Raw genomic sequence first — 16,877 nt, forward strand, 5'->3', positions numbered from 1 at the left:
TCAAATCTTCTCCAATGTTTGAATTCAAATGGATGAGCCTATCCCCTTAGCATGGACGGATCACCATTTGGTCGGTTTCAGGGTATGCAAACTGAGAAGATGTCCGCAAGCCCTGGAGAAGCATCATCCTTATACATCCAGACCCTTTCACGGAATTACCCCAGAAGCCCTGAGCGCTGAACTTTCCCTGCACCCTCTTCCACTTAGTGGCAATGTAGAGAGGGATGCCTGCTGCTTAGAGAACTGGTTCCAGAAAGGCATCATGGCACTCACTCCTCAGATCTCGCAACCTTTTAAACCTGTGAGACGTTCCTCATGGTATAACGAAGCACTTAGGCAATGCAAAAGCGTTTGTAAATGCCTGGAAAGAGCATGGAGAAAAAATGTCTACGCAGAGGACAAAGAAATTTATAAAACAGTCTTAAAAGCCTATTACAACAGAATTTACGAGGAAAAGAAGAACTTCTTCTCATCCAAAATTGTGAAATCTGGAAACAAAAGCAAGGACATTTTTAAAATTGTTAAAAACCTTTCCTCTCCTAGTGCAGTTGCCAGTCATTTCATCCCAACTCACAACCTGGAGAGGAAAGGGTCATTGTTCTGTCACCCTTTAGCGCTCTGGAAATGTGTCCCTCCCTATCTCAGTTCCCTCCCTCCTCACTAGAGACATCTCTGAAGATAATAAAGGACTAAAGTCAGGCTCTCCTTCTGACCCATGTCCAGCTAAAATATTGGCATCTGTGGCCGAGATCATTAATCCTACTTTTAACATCGTCTGAATTCATCATTAAGCAATGGCCAGGTTCCTCAGAATTGGAAGAGTACAAACATCCTTCCACTGCTGAAAAAGCCTTCTGCCGATCCCTTAGTAGCATCTAACTACAGACCAGTCTCCCTCCTTCCGTTTTTTGAGAAAACTAGAGAGAAATATGTAAATGCAGTGATCACCGACTATGAGAGACACTAAGAGGTCTCCCCCCCCACCCCCATTTGCAATGCATATCTCCCCTCTGAAAGTAGGTGTTCCGCAAGGCTCCATCCTGAGCCAGACACTGTTTAATCATCATATGGCCCCCCTCACCCCCCTGGTTGAAGCTTCTGACGCAACTATAATTTCCTATGCTGACGATATTCAGCTGCTGTTCAAATGCGAGAAGGGTGAGGACTTTGCTGGAGAGAAGATAAAGAAGTGCCTGAGAGAAGTCTTTACTTGCCTTAGCCTCAACCAATTAAAATGTAACCCAGAGAAATCCGAAATTATTTTCTTCCAGTCTCCCTCTCAGGACAAGTGGAAACAATGGTGGCCTGCAGACATGTCACCCCCACAGTCTTCGATAAATGCAGTTAAAAATCTTGGGGTGAAATTGGATGACTCCTTATCCATGAAAATCCAAATACAGACAGTTGCACGATCCTGTTTTGGCCTCCTGAGTGTGCTCAGGAAATTCCTCCCCTTCCTATCTCTCTCGGACAGAAAAACAGTAGTCCAAGCCCTCATTACTTCCAGGCTGGACTATGTAAATGTTCTGTACTTGGGCCTCCCAGAGTTCCTATTAAACAAATTTCAGGTTGTCAAAAGTGCAGCTGCTAGGGCGATTCTCATACTTGGACTCAGAACCCTGATCTCGCCGCATCTGAAGGCCTTGGACTGGCTGCTTGTCCAAAACAGAATCCATTTTAAAGCCCTAGTCTTGGCCTTCAAGGCGCTACTTGGTGAGGGGTCCCACTATATCAGGAAAAAAGTTCTTCACTATGCCCCTGGCAGAAACCTAAGATCATCCCACCAACACCTGATGGTTATTCCCAAATTCTCCTGTACCCGAATCGGTGGCTGCTCTTTATAAGTGCAGGTTGCCCGTGCCTGGAACCTGTTACTGACTTAATGACTTTCAGAAGGCAACTCAAAACCTGGATGTTTCAACAACAACTTTAGGTTTCTCTCCCTTTTTTATCATGGTGGTAACTAAGCTAGCCAAGCACTCTTTATTTATTTACTTACTTTACTCGTGGACGTCGTATGTCCGTCTTCACTACCCCCAACCCTGCCCCTCCACTGCCCCACCGCCCGGCAGCACTCCCACCGCGAGCCACCACTGCCCACTTACTTCAAACTATGGGTGCCACCTCCCTGTCAGTGGTCAATGACAATACCTGATTCAAATTTTCGAAAATAGAAAACCAACATACCTTTGCTCACTGGACTAAATTTGGGGTCCCGTCATGATACAAGCTGGGAGCAATAGTTAAAGAATTAAATATGTCCTAGCTTTCGGAAAGTTTCAATTCTATTAAGGACTGGGAGGCGAGGATTATGCTTTCTTTCTTACGTTTATTTTTACAGAAGCCTTTTTTTAAAACATCAAGATAAACTACCATTCCCATCAAACCTAGGGGGAGTAATTATAACCCAACAACCAATAGGAATACTGGCAATCCATACAGTAGTCCTTCTTCCTTCATCCTGCCTTCTCTTTCTTTGCGCTACCAAGATCTAGTTTCTTTAGCGTGCTATATCTATTAAGCAGATGTAAAAAAACGACTCTTTTTGCATGGATAGCCCCCACTTTTTGCCTGATGCCTGATGTGATTTCAAGCTGTAAGTGCACTGGGTCCCTGCTAACCAGGTTCCCAGTGCCAGATCTCTTTTCCCAAAACGTTACCATGATTGTCACAACTTCAGCCACCCCTATAAGTCCCTCATAAATGGTCCCTCTGGTGACTAGGGTATGTCTACTGAAGATGGACCTCTGGGGCTGCAGCACTAAGTGTGGCACCCCAGGGCCCTTTCACCAAGGCTATGCAGTCTGCTACTGCATGCTGCTTGTCTTGGTGCACTAAAATCCAAAGAGTCAAGAAGGCACACCTCCCTGTGTGCCATGCCTCTCATGCACTGCATAAGGTATAGGTAAGCCACCCCTACTGTAGTCCTTCAGCCCTAATGCCGGGTGATCTATATCCTATGTGCGGGCCTATCTACATGCACAGATAGGCCCCTACAATATCCAGCCTATTCTGTGATGTTGTAAGTGAACAGGGAAGCCATAAAGAATACATGGACTGGATACTCATAATCACATGTTTCCTAGCTCCATGATGTCTTCATTGATATCTAAGGAGTTTGATATCAGAAATCTTGTCTTAATAAATCCTCACTGATGCCAATGTTGGAACTATTAATAAGCTCCCACAGGAGAACTTTTTAGAAGGTCCCCTGAAACCTAACCAAACAGTAGTGGAGTCTGTGGCCGGCTTTTACCAACCTGCCACCACCAGAAATGGTTCTGACCTCTCAGGGTGAGAGCTAGCACTCATAGAGGACAGAAACAATACCTGCTCTGGGCATGGGTGTTTCACACCTCCTTCAGGGCAGGATGGTTTTAGCAGGCGGGAAGCTTCAAAGGCGATGCCGCCTTTGTAATCCAACCCAGGAACCCTCAGATAGTGGGGGAGGCCAAGTCCCCTTTCCTGCTCCATGTTTGGTGGGAGGAAAGGTAGGAACATTATTTAGATGAGGATAAGTGCCCCCCTCTAATGTACCCTACCCCTAGGGTGGAGCGTGAGGTAAACCCCTCTCCTGAAAATTCCACCATCTTGAGATGGTGAGAAAACCTCCAATCCGGGTTAGAGTAGTGCGTCTTCCTTCAAGAAGTAGTCACTAGAGGGTGTAGGCACTGAAAAAGTGAGTATCACATTGGGTACTACCTGTCTCCCCTTGTAACACCCTTAAATTCAGTATTCAGGTGGCTCCCCGAGACCTTGACTGCAGATTCCAGGGATATAAAAAAGACAAAGAAAGAAGATGTGCTGCCGATCCAGGAGTTGAGCCCTGCTGCAGAAGAAAGCGGTGTGAAGGCAGCAACTTGGGCACGCCAGCCCTGACTGCAACAGAATGCCATTACTGTACCTGTAAATGAACGCCGCCGGGATACAACCAATTCTGCATCAAAAGACCTCCAGCACGTCCGATCCAGGTAACCCAGAACTACCTACTGTGCCCGCTCACTGGGACTTCCAAAACTCTGACTCCCCTGGAGTAGAACTTCCCCTGATCTCTGGGCAACTGTCGTCCAAGCAAAACACCACGCAAGAGTGTTGTTTCCATCGACCATGAGGGTAAATGTATTTGCAGTACTCCGCTATCTAACCTTATGCTTTTCTTCCCTTTCACCACAACAGTCTCTGCCTGACGGTATTGACTGCTGTTGCTTAAAACCTGTAAGCATTTGTTTTCTTTTAATATATTTTTATTGAGAGTTCATATAAACACATAATAAACATTACATGACACATTAGCAGCAGAATTAATACAGTACAGAGTAAAGTGCGTGTGCATAAACACAGAGAAAGACATTGCATGGCGCATTAACAGCAGAGTTAATATAAAAAAAAAAGAAAAATCAGAAACCAAACCCAACTTACACTAACTTCATTTTTATACAGAAACGTGTTCAGATTTCAACAGTTAAAACTTACTCATAAAGTGCAGTGTGCATAGTGCTAATGTAATAGCGATCCAGCAGACTAATACTAGAAGAAGTGGTTAAAAATTGATATCCAAGAGAGTCAGACTAGGATTCAAACACAATCCAGTATTTATCGTATTTCCTAAGGGCCCCTGATCTCAGTGAGTATTTTCTTTCCCTTCCCAGAATCCGTAATAGTTTTGCCTTCCATGCTTGTAGGGTTGGTACTATCTCTGATTTCCAGGACTGCAACATAAGCGATTTAGCTATTAGAGATGCTATAAATAAGGACTCGTCGTATGGAGTGTGGCTCGGGGAGCAACCTAGGACTGAAGTTAACTCATCAAATGAAATGATGGCTTTGGTCGTGGTGCAGAGATATTTTTCTATTTCCTTCCAGAAGTCCTGTATTTTGGGGCACTCCCAGACGATATGCTTCTAGGTGCCCTTTTCTTCACAGCGGAAGCACTTATCGACAACTTGGGGATAAATACTGTGGAGGAATGAGGGAGTTCTATAAATTAACCATTTATTATAAAATTGCATACGTTTAAAATTAGCATCGCGGAAGATGGTTTTATAAAATGTATTAATCTTATCCCATGTCAGTTTGCTAATTTCAATGTCTTCCCTCTTTTTCCACCTTTCTCTGACCTTATTGAAGGATTCGATTACGTTGTCTTCTTTTAATATTTTAATCCAAATGCTGATCATCTTTTGTGTTGGATTATTTAATGCTATAGATAAGTCTTTTTTATAAAATAGATTACCTATATCTAGCTCTCTGAGCTCCGCATGGAGCATAAAAAAAGACCATTTCAATATTGTACAGGAGTCGTGGATCTGTCTAGAGATTTCCTCCCAGGATTTCCATCTATTCCCTAAGAGGAAGTCCTCGATTTTCTCAAAGCCATTCTCCTTCCAAAGTCTTGCTATATTATTGTCCAGACAAACCCCCTCTCCGAAGCTAAAATTGATTAAATCCGTTGTACTGCTTATTTTAAAAATACCATAAAATTTCAAGAGCTGGGTTTTCTGTTTAAATAACCACTGTAAGGACTTATAGCAGACCTTCTTTGGATCCTTCATAATTCTGGCAGGATCAGTAATTTTAGATTCCAGCAACATCTTCTTCATAAAAAAATTGCCTGCCTCATGATCGTCTAAAAAAACAAACCTGAAACTGTGATGTGCAAAAGAAGCAAAGTAATATTCTCTGATATTTGGGAGGGACAGCCCTCCTTGTGCAGATGGGAGGTACAAGGTGCTAAGTGCAAGTCTAGAATTTTTTTTTTGCCCAGAGGAAGGAGGAAATCAAAGCATCCACTTTTTTTAAAAAAGGAAACCTGGATTGCACAAGGGGCCGCACTAAAAAGGAAGTTAAAAAGAGGTAAAATAGACATACGTATTAAAGCTGCCCGTCCCATTATAGACAATGGCAATGGATTCCAGCGATCTAATTGAGACCCAACCTTTTTTAACAGGGGTATATAATTTAACGAATACAGGTCTTCCAAGTTATCCAGGATAAATATTCCCAGATATCGCTTTGGGCGTGTGTTGTAAATCTGCCTAAATTCCGGCAATAAAGTGTCTACAGTGCAGTTAGCTAAGATTATTTCCGTCTTGTTGACATTTATCTTATAGCCCCCTAACTTTTGAAAGTTAGAAAAGATTTTAAAGATTTTTACTTGACTTGAGGGTTTTGAATCTAAAGAAAGGGCAATGTCATCGGCATATAATTTTATATTTGTCATTCCGGCTACTGGTACTGTGTTGGTCATTATGTCCCTGATTGCGATCGCCAACGGTTCGATAAATAGAGCAAATAAAATTGGCGACAGAGGGCATACTTGACGTGTGCCTCTGTTAACCTGACAAGTCCCAATATTAATATTGTTGATGATAATCTGTGCCCTGGAGTTCATATGAAGTTGTTTTAAGAGGGAAATAAAATCAATTGGAAAATCAAAGCTGTGCAAAATAGCAAAAAGACAGTCCCATGACACCAAGTCGAAAGCTTTCTCAGCATCTAAAAGCCAAATTTGTGCTTTCACCTAATTAATCTTAAAATAATCCAGTGCCTCCAATAAACATTTTGTATTCGTGTGGAAATGCCTACCTGCTATGAAACCACACTGATCGGGGCCTATAAGAGACCCTACTATTTTGTTCAGCCGGTTCGCTAAAAGTTTCGTAAAAATGTTATAATCTGTGTTTAAAAGAATTATGGGCCTGTACGAGTTTGTGTTTTCCTTATCCTTTCCTTTTTTTAAAATGCTAACCACCACTGCCAAATGGAAAGAGTCCAGGGGAGGTCCTCCTTGTAATAAATAATTAGCTAAAAGTAGGAATTCTTTACGCAGAGTGCCTTCAAATTTTTTAAAGAATTCGACAGGAAGACCATCGTCACCATTAGCCTTACCATTGGGAAGAGAGCAAATAACCTCATCTAATTCTGACTTTGTAAAGTCCTCAATCAACAATTTCTTATCCCCGTGATCTAATTTGGGTATTTCGAGTGACTCTAAAAATTCCCCGATGGTTTCGGATGTAGCTCCTTCAGTAGCTTGGTAAACTCCCTTGTAATGTTTTAAAAACATCTCACGAATGGAAGCAGTAGTCTTAACATGAACTTTGGTGGCGGGGTCAGTTAGTTGCTCTATCCTATTTCGGGCCAAGAGTTTTCCTGTATATTCGCTCTCCTCATATATCTTTTGGGCATAAAGGTTACTGTTAGTATCGCTTAAGTCGTAATAGAAATCCTTCCTTTTGCACTTTGCTTCAGTTATCCTTTGCCCTGAGAGTGCGGATCTCACTCTATGGTGTTCTTGGGTTGCCTGCGTAAGATTTGTTTGCAATTTAATTTTCACCTCCCTTCTTGCCTTCTGCTGTGGTATTTCTTTGGAGGTAATTATTCCCCGCAAAGTGGCCTTAAATGCATCCCAGGACGTATTTAGTGGAGCTGTGCCTCTATTCTGTGCAAAGAACTGCTCGATCTCTTCCTCAATATCTGCACACCATTGTAAGTCCAAGAGGTTCAATTTATTAAAGTATCATCTTCTTGGTGGCTCTGATTCTTGTCTCCCTAATTTTAGCTCCATATAAAGTGCTGCATGGTCTGAAAACGCGTTTGGTAGGTGGGCATATTTATGCACCTCCAGTCCGTAAGATGTTAAAAAGAAGTCTAACCTAGATGCTGAATTGTATTTTGCGGAATGACAAGAATATTCACGTTTAAGACTATTACAGAATCGACAGCGATCGGTGACATCGAGATCTAGTTTGCAGCTTTGTATGGCAATAGCAACTTGGGGTTTGTTCTGGCGCCGATCTTTTTTGGAGGAATCCACTAAAGGATTTAAAAAAAAATTAAAATCCCCCCCCCCATATTATTTGCCCGGGTAAGCCCGTTAAAGCTTGTTTTAATTGTAGGATTGGGAGAGGGTCGTCTATGACTGGTGCATAGATTGTGGCAAAGATTATATTTGCATGATTTAATTTACCATGTGCAAGTGTCCATCTACCACTGGGGTCTGTAAGTGCGCCTTCCAGGGAAAAGCGTACATGTCTTCCTATTAGTATACATACTCCTCTCTGTGCCAACCCGGCTACTGAAGAGATTTTATGACCAACCCAGCCCTTGAAAATTTTGTCCGATTCAGCCTGGGTTCTGTAGTGTGTTTCTTGTAAATAAATAACATCCGGGCTGAGGCTTTTTAACCAACACTAAGTAGCATTTTTTTTGCGGACGTTGTTCAAACCGTTTGCATTAAAGAAGACAAACTTCGACATATTATTTTGTTGCTCAATGATTAAGAGGCTTGGAAGAAGAGTAAATATGAAATATATTCGGGAAAGATTTAAGCCTCTCCTTGTGCAAATAAGCAAATAAGCAAAGCAATACTACGATAGCAGCAAACAGATTGAAAAGAGCAACATATAAAGTGCAAAATACAAGGATGTAATTTAAAAGACACAACGCCCTTGTGTGCAAAGTACGCAATCGAGATGAGAGGGCAAAGCAAACAAAAAGTATGGAAACTTGTGCAAATACGCAAAGCAGTACTTCAATGGCGGCAGACAATTAGGAAGGAGCAGCAATTAAAGTGCACAGTGCAAAGTACAAGGCTGTAATTCAGAGGATACAACGCCCTTATGTGCAAAATGCGCAATTGAGATGAGAAATCAGAGCAGACAAAAATTAAAGCGCCCTTTTGTGCAAAATACGCAATTCTCATATTCCAAGTCCAAAAAACAGGTATTGAACTTCAATACTTAAAGTGCACGTACCGGTTATACAAACCCTAAAATAGAGGATCAGAACGAGCAAAAGTATGGAAATAATGCCAATAGAGAGAGAGAATTTATAACCTCGTGTATCTGATCATTGTGCAAAATAAGCAATTAAAGTGCAATTGACAAAGAACTCAACCCTTACAGCCTTTTCTCCTTTGAGACAAGCTACCATGATTTGAACATTGTTACGATCAAGACTAATGAGAATAAGATACCTCCACTAAAATCCTCTCGTGCTGAAAAGAAGAAATAAATTGGCATATAACAAACTCATACTGCAAGGCTATTCTTAAAGTTTTCCATGCCATGGCTGTGTCAGTATTTGACCAGACAATTTCTTAGTGTATGAACTCTCTTTTTTCCTCCTGCAACACCCCCCTTCACCCCCCCTCCCCATCCCCCCCTAGAGTGGACACTGACCCCCGTGTCCCACTTCCGTCCTTCTCTGTGTCTTTTTCTTCTTTTTGGATGCCATTTTGTTGCATCCTTGTGTGCTTCCTGTCCCCCCCCCATAGACCCGCCCTTCCTTGCTCAAACAGAAATTATTTAGAGATCCGGTGTATTGCTGTGATTATGCGCCAAGTCCTTCAAGAAATGACTGGGCTTCTTGTAGATCTGTAAAGATAAAAAATCTCCCTTTTACTAGCACCTTCAATTTAGACTGTTGTAGAATCATGGCTTGAGCCCCCTTAGCCTTGAAGGAATCAATCATCTTGACAAAGTCCCTGCGTCTGTGGGCAGATGCCGCTGACAGGTCTGAGAAAATCCGGATGTTGTTCACTCCATCCACGTTAAATGTTCTCTTCGAAAAAGCAGTATTGAGGTTTCTCTCTTTTACCCTATGATCCAAAAAAATTAAGCAATATTGTGCGAGGATATTTCTGATTATTGGGTTTGCGTGCAAGGACTCTGTGTGCCCTTGTAATCGTTAAGTCACCTTGCAAGTCAGGTATGGCTTTCTTTAGGAGGGACTCTGACCATTTTACCACATTCTTATCTTCCAGGCCCTCGGGGATGCCCACTAGACGTAAATTGGACCGCCTGTAGTAATTTTCCAAGTCCTGCATTTTTTCCGCCAGTTGAGATTTCTCTCTATTTGATGCTTGAAGATCTTTCTGCATTGTTATTAGGGTATCCTCTAGGCTCGAGATACGAGTTTCAGCCTCCGAGACCCTCGTGGGGAGATTTCCAAAACACTCCTCCATTTTCGTGAGCCTAATATGCAGCTGTGATATTTCATGAGCTTGGGAGATTTTGAAATCCCTTAGTTCACGGAGTATAGTGGCAAGCATGACCTCAACGGAATTCACTTTTGGGACGTTGGAGGGTATGGAAAATTCGTCTTCTTGAGTCTCGTGTGGACATTTACCTTGCCCTGGGACCGCCAAGGCTGAAGGAGATGGTGAAAAATCGATATTCAAAGGCGGTGCTTTTATTGTAGAATTGGTCGTCTTTTCGGTTGTGGCAGGGCTATGGTGCGGTTGGGATTGCAGATTGGAACCTGGAAGGGTCTGAGGTGAGGTCTGCGACAAATTTGGGCAGGGGGCTGGAGAAGCCTGATTTTGGATAGATTGTGAAACGATTATAGGGGGAGCAAGCTGGCACTTGGTGCTGCCGCTGGCGTTCCTTCTGAGTCTGGCTCTGACCCCGTCAAAAGTGATGATGGATTCGATGTATTCCTTTTTTCATTAGAGACCACTTGCTCCGCAGTGCTATTTGCGCCCCTTTGACTTCTCTCTTCCCACATAGGTGTACTTGTAAACTGACCCTGCTGAACCAGCAGTTTAGAGAAGAGAGGATACTGCTTTGGGCTTGATTGTCAAAACTTCAGCCAAAAGGGTTGACAGTCAATGTTAATAGCGTTGGCTCTACTGTCCATCTTATCTGCCTTTTCCACCTTATCCACTTTGTCTCCCCTGTTACGCTTGCCCTTTTCTCCAATCGCCAGCAGACTCAACTCGGCTGAAAGCTCTGATATTGTTTCTTCGTCTTTATCCCCCTCCTCTTCCTCAAGGTCCTCTTCCTCAAGGTCGTCTTCCTCTGCCTGCTTGTTTAAGATGCTGAATTTATTTTGTCTATATTTCTCTGCTGCTTCCAGGGCCTTGAGCTTCTAAGCACTCCTTTGTTGTGTCTTTCTTCTGCCTTTTTTCTCCCGGCCTTTGGCTGCGGGTAGAGGTATGGTCACTGGTGGTGATTTTAACAAATCCCTTGCTAGGTCCATTTTACCCTGCTTACCCCTAGCTCTGGCCGCCATAGTTGCAAAACGAAGGTTAAAGGCTGCTGCGTGCGTAATACTGTTGATAGCAGAATTGAGAGTGGGAGAATAGTTCCTGAAAAGCCAAAGCCAAAGCCCACATCAGTGATATGCTCCGATATAGCCAGCTGATAGCCTCTCCTGTAGTGCCTGTATTGCCCAAATATGACACAGGAGACATAGATGACGTTTAGGCGTTTTTGGTGGCGTTTTAGGTGGCGTTAGGTGCGGTATAATAAAGGTAGGAGGTAGGGCAAAAACTGAGGAGGGATAAGTTGTGGGAATAATCTCTCGCTTCAGAGTGCTCACCTCAGTTCAACTCGCCTCTCAGCCCGCCTCTCAGCTCAGCCTGACTCCGCCACGCCGCGCTGCCTGACAGAACGTGCTCCTGGTGCTCCTGGTGCAACGATGGCCCCAGCGGGCACATCACTTAGCGCTGCAACCCTCCAGTCGCTCAAGTCCCTCCAGTCCGCACAGCAAATGGGGGAAACAAACGCTTTCCAGGCGAGCACACTGAGTGGTGCGTCTTCAGCGGTGGCAGCCGGGCGTTTAGGGCAGTGGACGGCGCCGTACGCAGCAGTGCACCGCTAGTGTCTGAAGCTCGAAGTCCCTTCCTCCGTCGTGTCACCCGTCCTCCGTATCTTCCGTGACGAGACGAGTGTAGTGGGGGCTTAGCGCCGGAGGTGGTAGTCTAAGCAGAGAACCAGGCAGCGAGGAGCTCCACATAGGCACCAACGCCGGACATCATCGTGGGTGGGGTCAGAGTGAGGCAGAAAGCACAACGGCGACGTGCATGGGGTCACGTCAGCCAACCTGTAAGCATTTGTGTCTTGAACTTAATTTGGTTCAAAAACGACATACAAAGCATTTATTAACTGTCGAACGAAGTTCTTGGTTTCTGAAAATATATATAAAGATACAATATTATTTTTCCTTATTGGCCTCGGATTTATTCTTAAGTGTGTGTGTCATTTATTGCCTCTGCCAACAAATGTATAGCACTACCCTCTGATAAGCCTAACTGTTTGCTCACACTAGCAAAAAAAAGAGCATTGAAATTATCTGCTTTTACGTCTGCATATCTATTGGGGATCCACTAGACTTCCTGCACAGTGTACTTCATTTTAGTGCACCATATAGAAAGCCAGCATCCTACACCACCGTGTTTCCTTTATAGAACAAATAATCTAAATGAAACAGAGTTCGTAGAAGATGCATAAAACCTTATAACACTTTACGATTACTGACTGAAGCATACCAAGTAACAATATCAGGTAACAATTGCTTTATCTTCAAAATGCAAGAAATGTAAAAGTTTTACGTACTACCCAGACGTTGATGCAAGAGGCACATCTGACCCACAAATTGGGAATTGAAACTTTCCATTACAAAAGTAAGGACAAGTTTCATTCTATGTCAGGACCGCAGGCGAGGATTATGCTTGTTGAACGCTTGTTGATGACTAAAGATGCCATGTGTACCACAGGTTTGTAGGTAGAGTCTGAGTTCCAGTCTGCAGTGTTCAGAATGTCCTGCAGATGAGCCTCTAAAGTGAAAGCTTTCAAGGCCATGGTAGCCCCAGCAATATATGCACCAAACTTGGAGGTGTCAATTCCTGCTTCCTGCACCACCCATCTAACCCATCTTTCAATGGTCGGAGATGAGACTGCATGAAATAGTCTGCTTAGTGCAATGAAGAATTGGCATTCTCCTCGGGGTCTGAACTCACCAGTCATAGCTTCATATGCTTTAATGCATCTCACCATACATAGTGTGGGATGGTCATCAAATGCTGGGTAACAAATCAACCGTCAATTACACTTTGTATGTCTAGACAGACTGAAAGTAAACCCTTCTGGGGTAAATACTATCTATACCTGTAATGCCCACTGCATTGACATCGGATATCCTTCTGCATGAGGTGAGGGATAACAACATGGTAAACTTACCGGAAAGTTCTTTCAGAGAATTGCTTTACCATGACAGGAAAAGGTTAAGAATGCCATTCACATCCCAGAGCCCTGAATTCCTTTGTTCTGGGGGAAGGGAAAAGCGAATACCTTTAATCAATTTCTGTAATAACGGATGCTCACCAACCGGATAACCTTCAAACGGAGGGTAGACTGCCAAATTAGCCTAGTGAAAAGTGTTCACCGATCTGTAAACCAAGTTCTTTGACGTTAAAGCTGATAAGAAATTCACGATTGGAACATCATTGGTTCCCAAGGCATCTAGGTCCCTCTGGAAGCACCAATCCAGCCCCTTCGACGCCGCAGACCAATATCCCTTCATTGTGCTGCCTGCCCTTGCCTTTGATAAGAGGCATTGAGCTTCTTGAAAAAGCCTGTGGACCTTCCATAATTCCCTGTAATCCGCCATGCCATGAAAGACAGTTGCCATCTTTAGGTGCTATGGATTTCATTGGGGGTCCAGGAAAAGATCTAGACCTAGGGGAGGAGGATTTGAGAATCCTAAAATGTTCCAATAGAACTGGATACCAGTCTTGCGCACTCAAATTTGAAGTTATCACCACTAAGTCTGTGGCATGTCTCCGTACCTGGTCTGATAGCCTTGTGATAATTGGGAATGGAGGAAATGTGTAACCCTTCTCCCGACTCCAATCTTCAAGAAGAGCATGAGTCACCACCACTAGCAGGTTCCAGTCTCTAGGTAAAGAATTGCTCCAGTTCGTGATCCAGTCGCGACACAAACAAGACCGCTGAGAAGGGGCCCCATCATCCTTCTATGGCTTTGAAGATTACCAAATGCAGTTTCCATGGACTCAAATAATAGAGATGGTTGGAGATCCAGTCTGCCCCTTAAGTGTCCTGCCGGGAAGATGCTCTGCTGTGACAGAGATGTTGTTGTCCAGACAAAAGTGACAGAAGTTCTTCACCAACTCGGCTAGTGCTTTTGATGATGTCCCTCCGAGATGATTGATACACCTTACTGTTGAGGCATTGTCCATCTTCCGTAACAAGCAGCATTGTGCTCTCTCTTTGGTCCAGCAATATACTGCAAATGAACCTGTTAGAAGTTCAAGACAGTTGATGTGCAATTGTCCTTTTCAAGTGGACCATTTCCCTCCTGTGTTTAACTCTCTGCAACAAGCTCCTCAGCCTTCTCTGCTGCTGTCCGATTCTATAACCATGTCTGGATTGGAACCAAACATTGCTCTCCAGTTCCACACCTCCATATCTGTGAGCCACCATCAATTCTTTTCCTTTACCTTCTCCGAATATGCCGAAGGATATCTCGCAGGAGATTAACTCCTTCCAACTTGAAGTGGTGGCAGACCAGCCATTCATTGAACTCTTCCAGCTCTGTTGACCTCCATCCCTTTTCTCAACCAGAAAAAGGTTGCTTATGAAACTCTGTGGGTGAAGGGTGGTAAGGGATTTAGCCCTTTTGTTCAGAAAATCTTCCAGTTCCTGAGATTTCAGTAGAGAATCCCATTCAAAAAAGGCAAGTGGTCGAGAAGGGTTGCCTTCGCATCAGAGTCCTATATAAATTCTATCTGGAAACACTTTACTGCCTGGAGGACCCAGGCCTCTGATGTGAGCAGTTTGTAACAGTATGTAAACTGAGCCGAATGCCCTCCCACTTTTAGTTGTGAGGAATGGAGGACACTTACCAGAGCCATTTCTGTGTAAATTTCCTCACGGTCCCCCTCTGCCTCCTCGTGATGAGGTCCCCTTGAAGGATACAAACCTCTGACCTGCATTGTATTGTAAATGTATTGCGATTTATATAGCGCACGTATCACCCGCAGGCATCAAGGCGCTTGCCTTGGGAACCCGTCCTGGTAAGCCAGGCATCCCGCCGCGAGGGGCCGTAGTGGAGATTAAGCAAGCTATTGCCCAGAGTCGCAGAGTGTGAACCCGTGAGTCGAGTAGGCACCGGAACGAGAATTATCAAGTCCCTGGAATTTTTGAGCCCAAGACCCGCCGAGGCGGGGAATTGAACCCTGGTCCAGGACCGATCTCAGCTTTTGGGTCTGCCGCCTCTAACCCCTGAGCCACACTTCTCCACAGAGCCTTGGGAGCCTTGGGAGCCTTGGCTGCTGAATGGGACTGTTGTTATTGTGTGGTTGGCTGAGCCCCTCTACCACTCATGACCCCTGTGAAAACCTTCAGGGTAAAGATGCATTACATTGATGCCTGTGCTTTTTTCAGTGAAGTAAAGGTGGAGACAAACTTGCCCAATTTGTTCACGAAAGGGTCACCGAACAAACCCCCTTGGGCCACGGGACCTGCTTCTGAAGTCGCATAGTCTCCCAACTTGGGATTCACCTTGATCACAAAAAATCTCCTGCGCTCAGTAGACAGGGCAAAGTTGGTGTTCCCTAAGAAGGGGATCGCAAATTGTGCCCAACCAGATTAAAATAACTAGGAAGATGAGGGTACCAGATTGCTTGGCTTCTTCAGCCATATCAATGATTTTTGTGTGGAGCCCTGTAATGTCTAATAGCGTATCCTGGCAAGAGCACCATCAGCGGTCAATGCCTTTTTTAGGATCACATATGTATTTCCCTAGTAAAGTAGCCATTCTGCATCTATTTTTGGGGCCAGGGCCACCTTGCCTTTGAGCGAGGGGTGGGACATTCTGCCCTAAGGCGAGGGAATGTTTCCTTTTCAAGGGGTTTCCTCAGTATTCCTGCAATGTACTTTGCTACCTTGTATGAGGAAGATCATTCTTAAGTGTGGGCATGTATTAGTTTATCCAGATCCAGCATATTGGAGGTATCTGAGAATTGATATTTATGGGGGGGATTAGCCCCTGTGCCTGGAGTCGGACGCCACGGACTCGAAGGGCCTGGGTCTCCGTCCAAATCCCAGTAAGATTCGTCTGCATTGGAATCATCTGCCTTCAGGGGGGAAGCTTGTATCGTGGTGAACTGCGTGGAAGCTTCTCCCATTGTACTATCCAATGTGAAAAGGGATTGGGACTCTGGGTTATTGGAAGCCAGCGATTGAGATGAAAACGCCCGCTTGAGGCAATCAAAAGCATCTATATCCAAACCTTGAACGTGTTTATGTTTGGCCCCTACCTTCGAGAGGATCTTGTCAGGGAACCCTGTCTGTTTTGAGGGGTTATGAAGAGTTAATGGAGTATCCATCAAGATAATGGGTTCAGGATAACAATAGGCTAGCTAAAGGAATTTACGATCTAAAGATAATGTGGTCGAAGCGACCGCTTGATGTGTTGAAGCATCCAAAGAGTCATAAAACTCATCATCAAAGGGGAAGGAAGGAGGGTTCCCTTCTTCCTCCATATAGGCTACATCTGCCTGTTGCATTCTTTGGCCTTCGAAGGTTCGTGCTTAATTGTAGTGGCAGCCGGAGCCTGCATAGTGGTCTGCACCCTAGGACAACTAGGCCCTCTTATTCATTCAGGTTATGCACCTAGGTTGTCCCTGTGGTGTATGCTAACCCATTGGGAATCTCTAAATATGTCTGAGAAACACTAGTACATTCCGTTTATCGAGACGCATATTGAGAGTCACAAAAATAAACAATGTGCAACCCACAAAATGGAATGGTCGAACATCTGGCCCTAGAAGCACAGAAATCGCAATTTGTTAACTTACCTTTCCCTTTGAGCCTCAACAGTGTTCAGCTGCATTTCGGCCAGGTTTGTGCTATACAAATTGTGCATGCATACAGACATACCTTTGAGAATAGATTAGAAACCACACAAACATTTGAACACACATATAATGAACAATAACCGGAAAACACACTTGATCCAGAAGCATGTCTACTGAGAAAGGGGAGATGGAGAAAAGGGAAATATAAACGCTGAAGTTTAAAACACATCTTATTTGCATATCATTTCTGTCAAACCAATGGCCTATTGAT

General features: G+C 44.0%; 1 protein-coding gene across 9 annotated transcripts in view; it reads right to left on the reverse strand.

Moving 5' to 3' along the window:
- ZDHHC2 (zDHHC palmitoyltransferase 2) overlaps positions 1-16,877 on the reverse strand; it is a 579,224-nt gene that overhangs the window by 441,741 nt on the left and 120,606 nt on the right. The window lies entirely within an intron of this gene.

The sequence above is a fragment of the Lissotriton vulgaris genome, chromosome 3_1, assembly GCF_964263255.1.
Source record: "Lissotriton vulgaris chromosome 3_1, aLisVul1.2, whole genome shotgun sequence".
In the NCBI taxonomy this organism is placed as follows: Eukaryota; Metazoa; Chordata; class Amphibia; order Caudata; family Salamandridae; genus Lissotriton; species Lissotriton vulgaris.